This window comes from Adiantum capillus-veneris, chromosome 27 (assembly GCF_014529385.1).
Source record: "Adiantum capillus-veneris isolate H3 chromosome 27, ASM1452938v2, whole genome shotgun sequence".
NCBI lineage: Eukaryota > Viridiplantae > Streptophyta > Polypodiopsida > Polypodiales > Pteridaceae > Adiantum > Adiantum capillus-veneris.
In genome coordinates, this window is record NC_140957.1 from 87,136,364 (window position 1) to 87,148,277 (window position 11,914).

The 11,914-nt window shown below is 43.3% G+C and overlaps 1 pseudogene; it reads left to right on the forward strand.

Annotated features, from left to right (window-relative positions):
* Nucleotides 1–221: 221 nt before the first annotated feature.
* On the forward strand, nt 222–1,284 carry LOC147422333 (calmodulin-like protein 2; annotated as a pseudogene).
* Nucleotides 1,285–11,914: the final 10,630 nt, after the last annotated feature.

Genomic DNA, 11,914 nt, shown 5'->3' on the forward strand with positions numbered 1-11,914 from the left:
TAGCCTTAAATAGGAGGCGATTTTCCAAGAGGTGATCTACCACCCATTGCCACACCATGTAGCCTAATTGACATAGCTGGAACGCTTTCTAGAATATATTACCGCGTGTGGCGTACACGGTACAAGGCGTAGATGTCAAATTGAGGGACAGGGACAACCCCAAGCAAAGGGGCATGGTCTAAGGCAGGGCGGGCCTTTCCGGGTGGCTGAGGGGCGGGTGCTGCCTGGTCCTCATTTCTCTGGTACTTTCTACGAAGCTTGTTTCTGCCACCACTTTATACTTCTGAAGCCCCTCCCGCATCAACAGCCAACACACACCTGCGAGCATATCACTTATCACACTCTTTTGTCTTAATTCTGTATCAATAGGCACCCATTTTTGCAGGTGCAAAAACTTCCCAAACTTGTTGTGTGCAAGTGTTGAGATTATCATGTCACCAATTGCTCAACCAGCTGCATTAAAGTGTATTGGTGTTGTTACTGTAAGGCCCCGCAAGAAATTCCAGGGTGCCATTCCTGCAGAGGAGGATCATCTGCAGGCAACCACACGCCTCCCTCATTTAGACGTGCTTTGGCACTACGACTGCGTGATAAGCCCCCCTCCTGCACGCGCTCTTATAAGCCAAGCCTTCACTGATTCACCAGCTACCAGCACTGACGCCAACCCTTCGACGCTGCGGGTGCAACTCCTCTCCTCATCGCCCTCGGATTTCGTCTCTCGATGATCACAAGAATCATGTTCAGTGGCACGTCCTTTCTCGCATGTTCAGCACCTTTAACCATAACCGCCATGGTGTCTCAGCACCCACGAAATCTCTGGAATTTTCCACAGCCTGGGAATAGTCCCTCAAACCCAAGACTGCATTCAATCCCTGTTGCCACGCCTTGCCACCATATTGAAAGCCAAGTCGACAAGCAGGAGTTTTGACTCCGTTTGCAACAGCTCTACTATAACAGTAGGGGAGAACTCTGCCGGCTCTGCCAATGCTGACGTGGACCAAGACATCCTGGCTGCTTTCCACGTGTTCGACAAGGATGGCAATGGCTTCATCTCGCCAAGCTAGCTGCAGAATGTGCTCTGCTCTCTGGGCTTCCCACAGGGCCGCCAGCTGAACGCTTGCGTGGAGATGATTGCCAGTGTGGACGAAAATGGTGATGGGCAGGTGGACTTCCTTGAATTTAAGAAGGTATTTGACCTGGAGAACGCTTCCCTGCTACAAGTTTCTGGTTTTTGACAATGGCTACCTGCATGCATGTAGCTCAGTGTGACGTCAGTTACCTATCTATACTTCTACACTATATATAATTGAGGTTAAAATTTTTAAGGTGAGGTCCATACTATATATAATTGAGCTTAAAATTTTCAAAGAAGGAGAAGGCATCCATGTATAAGTCTCTCTTTCATTTCAAGAATTTAAGAAACATTTGGTTTGAAATATAAAAGTGAAAGGTAAGTCATAAATCATTTGGTTTGAAATGTAAAAATAAAAGTAAGTAGCAAGTATTGTGATGGTAGAAAATGAAAAGACTTAGTTTTGAGTTCTGTCGAAAAATCACAATACTTAATACCATATATATATTTCAATACTTAGTATCATATATATATTTTTATTATTTAAACTCTTTAACAAGGCCATAGAATTTTAGTTTAGCCTTCAATTTGGGTGATTACTTTTTTTTTTAAAGGATGTCTCTACTACTTCGTAGCTTGGAAAAACGTTGATAAGTTGATCTGTTTCAAACGTGTGTGTGTGTGTGTGTGTGTGTGTGTGTGTGTGTGTGTGTGTGAATGAGAGAGAGAGAGAGAGAGAGAGAGAGAGAGATGGCATATCGCAGGTCCGAGAGAGAGAGAGAATAGGTTTCACTTTCTACGGCACCATCGTGTGTGTCGCGGGTCTTCATGAGAGAGAGAGAGAGAGAGAGAGAGAGAGAGACGACTTTGTTATTTCTTGTATGTGTGTGTGTGTGTGTGTGTGTGAGAGAGAGAGAGAGAGAGAGAGAGAGAGAGAGAGAGAGGGCCAATCCCATTTAGTCCTGTTGAGTAGTGCCATATGTCTATTTCTATTTGAAAGAGAGAGAGAGAGAGAGAGAGAGAGAGAGAGAGAGAGTGCCATTGATTGGCCTTGGTGCTTGACAGCGAATGCTCCCCCCCCCCCGCTTCCCCACCCCAAGTTCGATCATGAACACAACCCACCACTTACTTCATGTACAACTTCTCAAATGTTGTCACAACATGCCTCATGTAGTTTACTCTATCAACACCCCTAGCTGCCAATAGTTGATCCACCACAATCCCCACACCCTTATACAACCTCAATCTTCTGTTGGCCAGGACGCCAGACTTTGGATCCAATACATGTCCCACTCGCCACAAGCGCTTACTGAGCCACCTACTCCTCTCCCGCTGCTTGTCCGCCATCCTTGATTCTAACGAGCTCCATTTTTGCCTAGCTGCGACCCTCCACATACACACACACACACACACACAGAGACAGAGAGAGAGACAAAGACTCCCATATCCGTCTCCACACTTTCTTCGTCTTTTTTTGGCCATTGAGTGGATGCTACAATGTTGAGAGCTCCAAAGTGATCATCCAAGCTTTTTAGCTTTCCCAAGTTTTCACATCTCGAACTCCTGATTGCTGCTACAGTGCTCACGGCAACGGTCGTGCAAGGCAGGTCTTCCATTCAGTGTTTGGGAAAAATGTGTCTCAGCTTAATATCATGTTCTTTTCAATCTCAAGGGGAAAAGGAGATATTCCGTCCCAAAATAGATAAAAATAGTCTAAAAAATTGCAAAATAAACCTAATTTTCTAAATTTCCTCTTGGAAAATTAAAGGAAAGCAATTTTATATGTTTGGAAAAAAGATTTTTCTAGAACACTCATGTGATTGCATTGGAGGATAATCATTGCCAGTCGAGGGTATTGGCCTTGGTCTTGGAGTTAGCAATCCTTTGCTCATTTGGATCCTCCTTGGTGTTGCATACCTAATGTGGAAATTTTGCCTCCCCCTAGAAATGATGACTCCGGTCTCTTATTGTAGGGCTACCTCCATGCATGTGCCTCCATTGTAGGACTGCCTCCATGTCATTTTGGTCACATTTAGAGCCTGGTCACTTTGGAACGGCTAAATAGCCTTCCAGCTTTGTTTGCAAGTCAAGAAACTCGGTGGCTTTTTGAAGATAAATGCATGATTTGACTGAGTGATGAGACAGATCTTGAGCAGGTTCTTGCTAACCAAGAGGGGAATAAAAGTCAACCATGTAAAAGATTGTGCCCATTTAGAGGCTCTTAACTACCACGATTAGATAGGTAGAGAGAGAAGAGCCGGCTCGTGACTGGGCAGAAAGCAGGCTCGCTGGTACATGTGACCAGGCTCTTCGCCTCTCACATGCTTCATTTTAAGACAAACTAGACATGCAGGCTGAGAGAGAGAGAGAGAGAGAGAGATATTTTTCTTCCTACTGACGTGGTTTGAGACCTATTAATCTTGAGACCGACTAATCTCAACTCTCAGCTATTAAGTTTATGAAAACCTTATCCAATCCAAACATTGTTGGCAACAAGTCATCATGTTGCATAGCATGTTAGAAGGAAGAGAGAGAGAGAGAGAGAGAGAGAGAGAGAGAGAGAGAGAGAGAGAAGAGAAGAAGAAGAAGATCGTAAGAGACCTAAAATTTTTAGCCGATGAACGTTGATTCTTGAACTCAAGGGCTTGCATGCTCACATACTTATACAAGGAGAGGGGGACATAGTGACCTCAGAGAGAGAGAGAGAGAGAGAGAGAGAGAGAGAGAGAGATCATCCTTAAATATCAAATTGACCTATGGACTGAGTACAACATGTAACATGCTTGAAGACTATGGTTATAAGGGAGGCCACTCACAAGTTAAATCCATGAGGTGGCTAGGAGAGAAACGTATGTAGGCCATGGTATGGGCCAAAATGTGGGTAAAGCAAGTTTGATGTGATCAAAAGCTGAGCACTCATATAGGGTATGATGATCAGACTCTCAAATTGTTAAAGCATATAGTCCACGTACTTAAAGAGACTCTCCTCCATGTAGTGCCTCAATGCTCTCTCTCACATTTAAGGGAGTGGGAGCTAAGCCAAATGGCTCCTATCGTATAATATATGGATAAGGGCAAGCATGTGAATGGTTGAATACAGTCTGCTCTCTCAAAGAAGAACATGCATGTGTGTATGTTTGTGTGTGTGTATTTTGCAGCACGCCCTTTCTTTTAGCATGATGCCCAAAACTCTTGCAAAGAGAAACGATTGAGTGAAGTTTTTTGCTTTCATTTCCCTCACATTTTAAGGTGCCAATGGTGCCCAAATGTACACATAAAAAAATATGCGCCTTATATTACTAGCATGCTTATGGTCAATTGCAAGAGACCTCAACATCCATGCGACGAGTCTTCATAGATGCAAGTGTACATGCTAGCTAGATTGAGTGCAATCCAACCTGTAAATTTTGAAATTTACCCACATATAGAGACAAAGTTGGAATACTTCCTTTGAGAAGCAAACGACACACTACTCACTAAATCAGTTGTGCATACCAATGGCAAGTTTCTTCTACTACTATGTGGTGTAATGTTGGCATGTTGGGTTGTTTGGAGGTGATAACAACATACAAGTGCCCACCTAGCCAAAGCGCCCGTTGGGTCAACCAGCCAAAGTTTTGATGTGGTCACATTATTTTTCCGATGTTTAATACATCAAACCCTGTAAAAGTCTAATGACAATCGTCTATGTCAAGCCTGAGTCAAAGATGTAATTTTTCCAATGATGTATGTAAAGGTCCATGAGAAGTTGTCCGTTGTCGGGGGATATGTGTTCACTACGTGAGTCGGGCAGGCGCCAGGCCTCTGGCTGTGGGAGGTGTGAAAGAGAGAGAACAAGAACAATAGATGTAACTGAATCTGGAAATCACCGTAATCATCAGTTAATTGATTAACGCTTGATTACAACTTAGTCCTTACGCCAAGGCGGACTGTTAACAGCGCCGTCACTTGGATTATCTGCTAACAAAGAGCTTACGCTCCCGTTTACAGGATTAGCCGGGCCGTTAACGACACCGGACTTCATAAAATGCTAATTCAATATCTATATGATGACGGTTGTGGAAATGTCCTCATGTCGCTTTATACTGTCTTTGAATTATCTGCTTCAATTGCCTTCAAGAGCGCTTTGCAATGCTCCTTTTCCTTGCTTAACCTTGTTTTCTCCTTGCCTTTTTAATCACGGTCGCTCATCTTATGCTCAATGAGAGAGAGACTTCATTTTTGCTTTGCCCTTCGATCTGTCTTTCTACCTTGGCTTGTTTCGATCTTGGTTGCTTGTTTTATCGACTTTGCTTGGAATCCCTTCTTCTTTCCTTTACCTGCTCAAGCCTCGAGGGATTCTCTTGCCCAAGCTCGTCTTCTTCTTCTTCGAACAACTCTCCTTTTTCTTCGTTGATGCTTGCTATGTTCAAGCTTGCCTTCCTCGCTTCTCAAGATCCTGCATGTCCTCTCGTGATCATGGCCGAGAGAGAGAGAGAGAGAGAGAGAGAGAGAGAGGCTTTTCTTGGTTGCTAGTAGCCAAGGATGAGAGCGACAGAGAGGATGAGAGGGATGGCAAGCGCCCCCCCTCCCCCTCTTGAGGTCGAGATCCGTCCCCTCTCTTGCCTCCTTTACCTCCTTGCTTTCGTTATCTTTCTTCCTCTTTCAAGCTTCTTGCCCTTTCGTTATGCTCCTCCCCATCTCCTCTTCTTACTTCGTTGATATCCTTCTTGAGCTCCCTCGCCTTCGAGCTCCTTGCTTTTTTCCTTGCCTTGGCTCCTTCGTTTTCTTTCATGCCACACCTGCCCTCGTTGGCTTGCCCCCTGTTATCGTTAATGCCTTATTCCTCTCTCCTCCTTGTTAAAATTATAACCTCCCCTTAGTAGAGCCGGCGCCACTGACGTGGCATGCGAACCGTCTTCATGACGTGGCAGTGGCGGACTTCAGACCAGCGCGATAATCGCCGACAGTAGTGCCGAATAGCATTGCGCTGCTATGCTGAGAGTTTTCTCCTTCATGCTCGCCACCAACCGAGCTGTCTCCTGGCCAGCGCGAGTCCCCTTCTTTTCCCTGCGTCACTCGCTCTCTGCCTACTCGCCATCTCACCATTCTTTTCTCCCCTTGCTTACACACACTAAAACCCTATTTTGTAATTGGGCGGCCATAGGTTGAGGCCCTTAGCCAATCTTTGAAGGGCATCATATTTGACTCGCATATTGTCCATGGCCCTTAGGTGCCACAGTTTAGTGGGCGGCCTTTGGGCACCACATTAGGCATTCATAGTGACCCAAGCATTACCAAGCACAACTTATTTCCCCCAACAGTCCTTGGCTAACAATATCTTCATCAATTTCGATGCCCGCATCATTTTGCATGGTGATTCTTGCCTTCAAGATATAAGCGTACGTGATTGCATTTGTCCAGCTTCCTGGCCCTGCCTCTGTTGGAGTTATCCCGCAATCATTGCATTCTATGAGATCACTTGAAGCTCTTCAAGTAGTTTTTGTACTTAATGAGACGTACACCACATTTGACGTACATGTGGCTGCTATCAATGCACTGCAGGAGATAATTTTTTGGACAAGATTCTCCTCGAGCACTTACTTTGCTGCACTCAAAAATCCGAGCAAGAGCCAAAATCTCCCAGATGGCACTCCGTATGAGCCGACCGGAGTGGTACGGAACCGGCCCCCGGTGAATCTTTAACAGCTAATATCTTGGCAACCAGATCTCCGATCGCTGATCTGAAAAGACCAATGCGCTCCAGAAAGTGAGCACTTCAGCCCGACGCATTCACTTCATTTCTGTCACCTCAGCTGCAGTTGCCCAATCCGGTGCGGATCTGCAATCGACTCAAACTTCAATATGCCATAACTTCTTCACCGTAGCTCCAATCAACGAGCCGTAAAGACAGGCCAGTAGAGCACTTCAAGCACTACAGTTCTGGATCATAATATTCTATATGTGCTCACTTTAAGTATAGTCCATTTTTGGCATCATTAAGGCATCAATTGGTCCTTTAAAGTCGCATCTGGCATACATTAATCATTAGACTTGGCCTGTTAACAAGCCCTCATCACTAACCATTAATCAAGTAGACTTCAAAGAAGCTTAGCTTGCATTTCTCTACTCTTTTTCTCATCATGGCAGCGGAGCTGCACGACACCACCGACCTCTTTAGAAAGCCCTAGGTATATAATACACTAAGGTTAGTGGGAAAAGGAGATTATTTTTTGAAGATAAGTGACTACTACGTTACGCACAGAGAGCTGCCTCTTTGCTCAAACTTGTAATCATCGCTTCCGTGGCTACGGTAATCCAAATTCAGTTTTGTTTCTTGCATTGTGTTCCTCTTACTCTGCTCTTTCATTCAAGTGTAAGCATTCAAGATTCGGTGAAGGTTTCAAACGCATCCATTTAGGCCTTAAATCGATGTTGTGAGTGTTTGTATGCGTATTTTATGTTGTTTTGACCCTAGGAGAGGCTTTAGGGACCCAAAAACGACCCTTTAGGATCATCCGTTTACTGTTTTTGCGTAATGTGGGACGAACGATCGCGATCTTTTTACCTCTCCAAAATGTTGTGACAGTGATAGGATATGTTCCTGATAGTCCCTCGTAGCTTCCCTTCAAGTTTCGTGCGATTCCGATATGATTTGCATGGTGAACGGACGTGATGACTGTAGAGCTGTGTAGAAGGACATAGGCAGATTACTTGGCTTTGGTGCGATTGATTTTCTTGTAGAGTTAGGAGTTGCATCTCTTCGAGTTCACTTCATTAGGGTTGACATCCTAATGAGTTTCCATGCCTCATCAGAGTCGCTTCCCCCGTATCGATAATTGTATGTTGATGCTTGAGAGCTATGCTATGGACGTCCGTCACGGCGACCCGCAAACATGGGTCATGGCTGGTACATGCATCCTAAGTGCCAACAAATAGCAGTTGATGACTTAGTTGACAGTGATGCCCCAAATGAAAGACGAAAACCACAAGAGAGAAGCATGGGAGAGTTGCTATCATGACCAATGCCTTGATTGGTAAGGATGGTGAGAGGGGATGTTAATGCATCTAAAGAATTCGTCATTCAATGCAAACACTATATTCAAAGAAGGATACCAACTCTCTATTATTCTATTTAGAGAGCCACTACCACTCACCAGGGTCCCATATCAATTGTGTGAGGGAGACGTCTCTAGCCTAATCGCAAATTCGTCGCCTCCTTAGAGAGAAACATAGGATGTTAAGACAAGACATCATGCGAAGGGAGCCCATTACTTAATTCATTCCCAAGAGACCTCAAATTGACCTAATAATTCTTGAACTCAACACACACACACACACACACACACACATAGAAGGGGGGGGGGGGGGGGGGGGGGGTAGGGGGGGGGACAAACTTGCCATGATTAGGAGGAGTATATTGGAGCTTGGCATGACCAACTAGAAGGAGATTTGTCCTTGGTCAATCCACAAGAATGTAGAGAGTAACTACACTTCATTAGTTGTTTAGTCTTACACTCGAAAAGGTAGACATAGTGTTGATCCAAAAGATAGATTTGTGCTTGGTTGATGTGAATGTGGAGGGCACTTAGACCTTGTCTGTTGTCATACATTGTCATCTAGAAGTAGTTATAGTGGTGGTTGATGCACAAGTGTATTAAAGAGCTATAAAATCTCACTTGAGAATCATGGGCATTTGCCCTCTCTTTGAAGGGAAGGAGAACAATGGTTGCTTCAATTGACGCACATGTAGCCGCGGCAACGCACGGGTCACATACTAGTCTCTTCAAAAGAACACAGATTGAAAGACCTCGCATGATGATGCACTATGGTCAATGTTTGAAACTTTTCTGATGTGGCAAGCACTCACAAAACCATAGGGAAAGCTTTGTATTTTAGGCCTTAGTACCGGGTGAAGGTGTTCAAATTTTTTTTGAGAGACAAGTGTTCCTAAGTTACTCTAAATTCTTGTGAATAGAAAGCTATCCTCCAAAGTAGCATTTACTTTTTCTGCATGCTTGAAATGACTTTACATATCAAAACATTAAACAAAACTAGTAGGGTGAAGCCCGCCTCTCTCTGTTTGCGTCGCTGTGCTCCCGGAGCTGTAGGCCACACCCATCGCTTGAAGGAGCTTCTGACACGTGGCGGCAGTGGGAGGGAACCGGAATTCCCTCCCCCATTATTCTTAGTATAGATATTCATAGGAGTTTGATCTTATGATGCAATCTTCAAGAAAGTCTTTTTGTCTAAGTGGCAAGTTTCCTCCTTTCACAAATACAAACTGAAAATACTAGTAGAAATTTTCAGATTTGCAAAATGTTCGAACTATTTTTTAGCATATTTTATCGGGTTTTCCCCCCTTTATTATCCTTTGCAACCGTCTTAAGCTTAAGCTCAGACACACAATTCTTAATACTTATATAGTGAGGTATTGATAAATGATTCTCTCATTTGAGGATTTTTAAGAAAATCACTTCACTAAATTGTTTTATGATTAGAAAGCATTAAAATACTCGTTTTTTTATTTTCAATGTGTGTTTTTATTTTACTTTCTTTTTGTTTTATTTTGTTTGAAACTTTGATGTGCAATGTGCAACATTTGCCTTATTATTGGGGCTCCTTCATAATATATAAGCCATTTGCGAGTTGGAGGTACCGACCAGAAGGAAATCAAAAAATGGCCATTTAGTGGAGATGACAAGAAGATTCTTGAGGAGATTTGGAGGTAGAGGACTGAGAAGGGGGATGGAGATCACGTGGAGGCCATGCCTCCCAATTAGGGATCTCTCTCTCTCTCTCTCTCTCTCTCTGGTCCTCCCTTGATATAAGCATACTGGAGATGACATGGGGGAATTGCTTTGTAAGTGCAAGTCCATGAATGACGGGGGAAGATTAGGTGCAAGATCGCAAGAAAGGTAAATTTGCAAGTAGCTCGTAGGGACGAGTCCAAAGGTAGGATAGGGCAACACACAGATGAAAAAAGTTTTTGGCAACAAGAGCAAGAGGTGAGGACTAGGCAATGAGGGTAGAGGGAATCTTGAAGGCATCTTTCAATCAGTGTATTTTATTTAAAGCGAGCTAGTAGGAGCCACTTTTTAAAAATAGATGATACAATTTTATATTAAAACACTACAAAAAATCATATGATTGTAAGCACTTACTTAAACTTACTCTCCCTTGTTTCCCTCAACTTAGTAGGCCTTTGTGCCTTCTCACCTTGTTGCGTTTTGAGTGGTGTACCATGATTAATGAACGCTTAGCAGCATCGTAAGCAACTTGCCTTCAAAAATCGACGTCTGCTTAATTTCCGTTCTGCTCTCCAGCTTCAGGCACGATCGATACTCGCATGGTTGTGCTGCTTGGTTCACCATCTCCTCTCAACACACTACGTCATTTGCGAAGGGTATGCCAATCATTAGCAGTGTAGCCCTTCGATTTCTTAATTGGAAAGAGATTCTGTGCGAGAGAGAGAGAGAGAGAGAGAGAGAGAGAGAGAGAGAGAAAGAGAGAGGCTACCAAAGACGGTCGGCCGTACTAGTCATGAATAATGTCCCATGAATCTAGAATGATGTATGACATGTATTCTCCATAGTGGAATGCCACATACAACTTGTATAATTATAACTATCTTTTATAAAACTTGTGAGATAACAAGCACTTTCTTAGGAAGCTTTCTTCGTTGTCCCATCTTTTAGAAGGGCTTGGAGTCTCCCTCTCTCTCTCTCTCTCTCTCTCTCTCTCTCTCTCTCTCTCTCTGGACTAAGTAACACCCATATTTAAGAGGGGGAGGCAATGGGATCAAAGCCGGAGAAGCTCATGCATGAAAGCAGAGGAGATCGCAGCCGCCGCAGCAGTCAACTCAAAAACTAAACCTAGACAACCTGGAAAATGCATATCACCTCACAATATAAGGCCATAAAAACGCCTAGGCATACATGATGCGCGCATGGGTGAGGCGGTTAGCCCATGCGACCCTCAACTGGACTGTGAGACCACCGACTCAAAATCCAACAGCGCGTCTCATTTTTCTCGTTGGCCGAGTTTACTGTGCCTCGTTTTTTGTGCGGCCATGTTTAATGAGCCTTGAGATCCTGCCCCTCAACCCGAACCGTCAATCCCATTACTCCATCCCACATTTAATATGGATGTCACTTAGTCCCAAGACTCTTTTCTCTCTCTCTCTCTCTCCACTATTCATATAAAGTGCGTTAGTGGGGTAATTAAAAGCTTTGTTTTTAAACACATTCGAGTGAATAAAATGACTCCTTACATGAAGGTTTTTTTGGACTACATAACGAGTCCTTATAACAAGTCTTTAGTAAAGATTCATTTTTTGGTGCAAATGAGGACCATTTGATAAATCTTGCAAATTAGTGTCACATGGCAAAAACTTCATAATATTTCTTCTAGTTCTTTGTGAGATGTGTTGACATTTGTATAGCACTCTCTTTAAAGAGAGCCATTGCATATTAGTTTAGTTATCATTTTTAATGCTTGTGGAACATATTGTAACCTAAGTAAGTCATTGTTACACTTGTTTCCAAAAATTGTAATACTCTAATATGTGGCAGAATATGCTAGTGTCACTTTTTCATATGTGGAACATATTGTAATATAAGTAAGTCATTGTTACACTTGTTTTCAAAAATTGTAATACTCTAATATGTGACAGAATATGCTAGTCACTTTCCCATTTTTGTTGGCTTTCTAAAAGAAACCCTTAGTGTTAGGTTGGGTTAGGGCAACCTCTTAGTTTTCAGTGCATGATGGAGACTTACCTTTCATTTCAAATGATGGAGACTTACCTTTCATTTCAAATCCTGGCATGTCTTTACTTTTCTTGCATTCTATAGTTTTAGA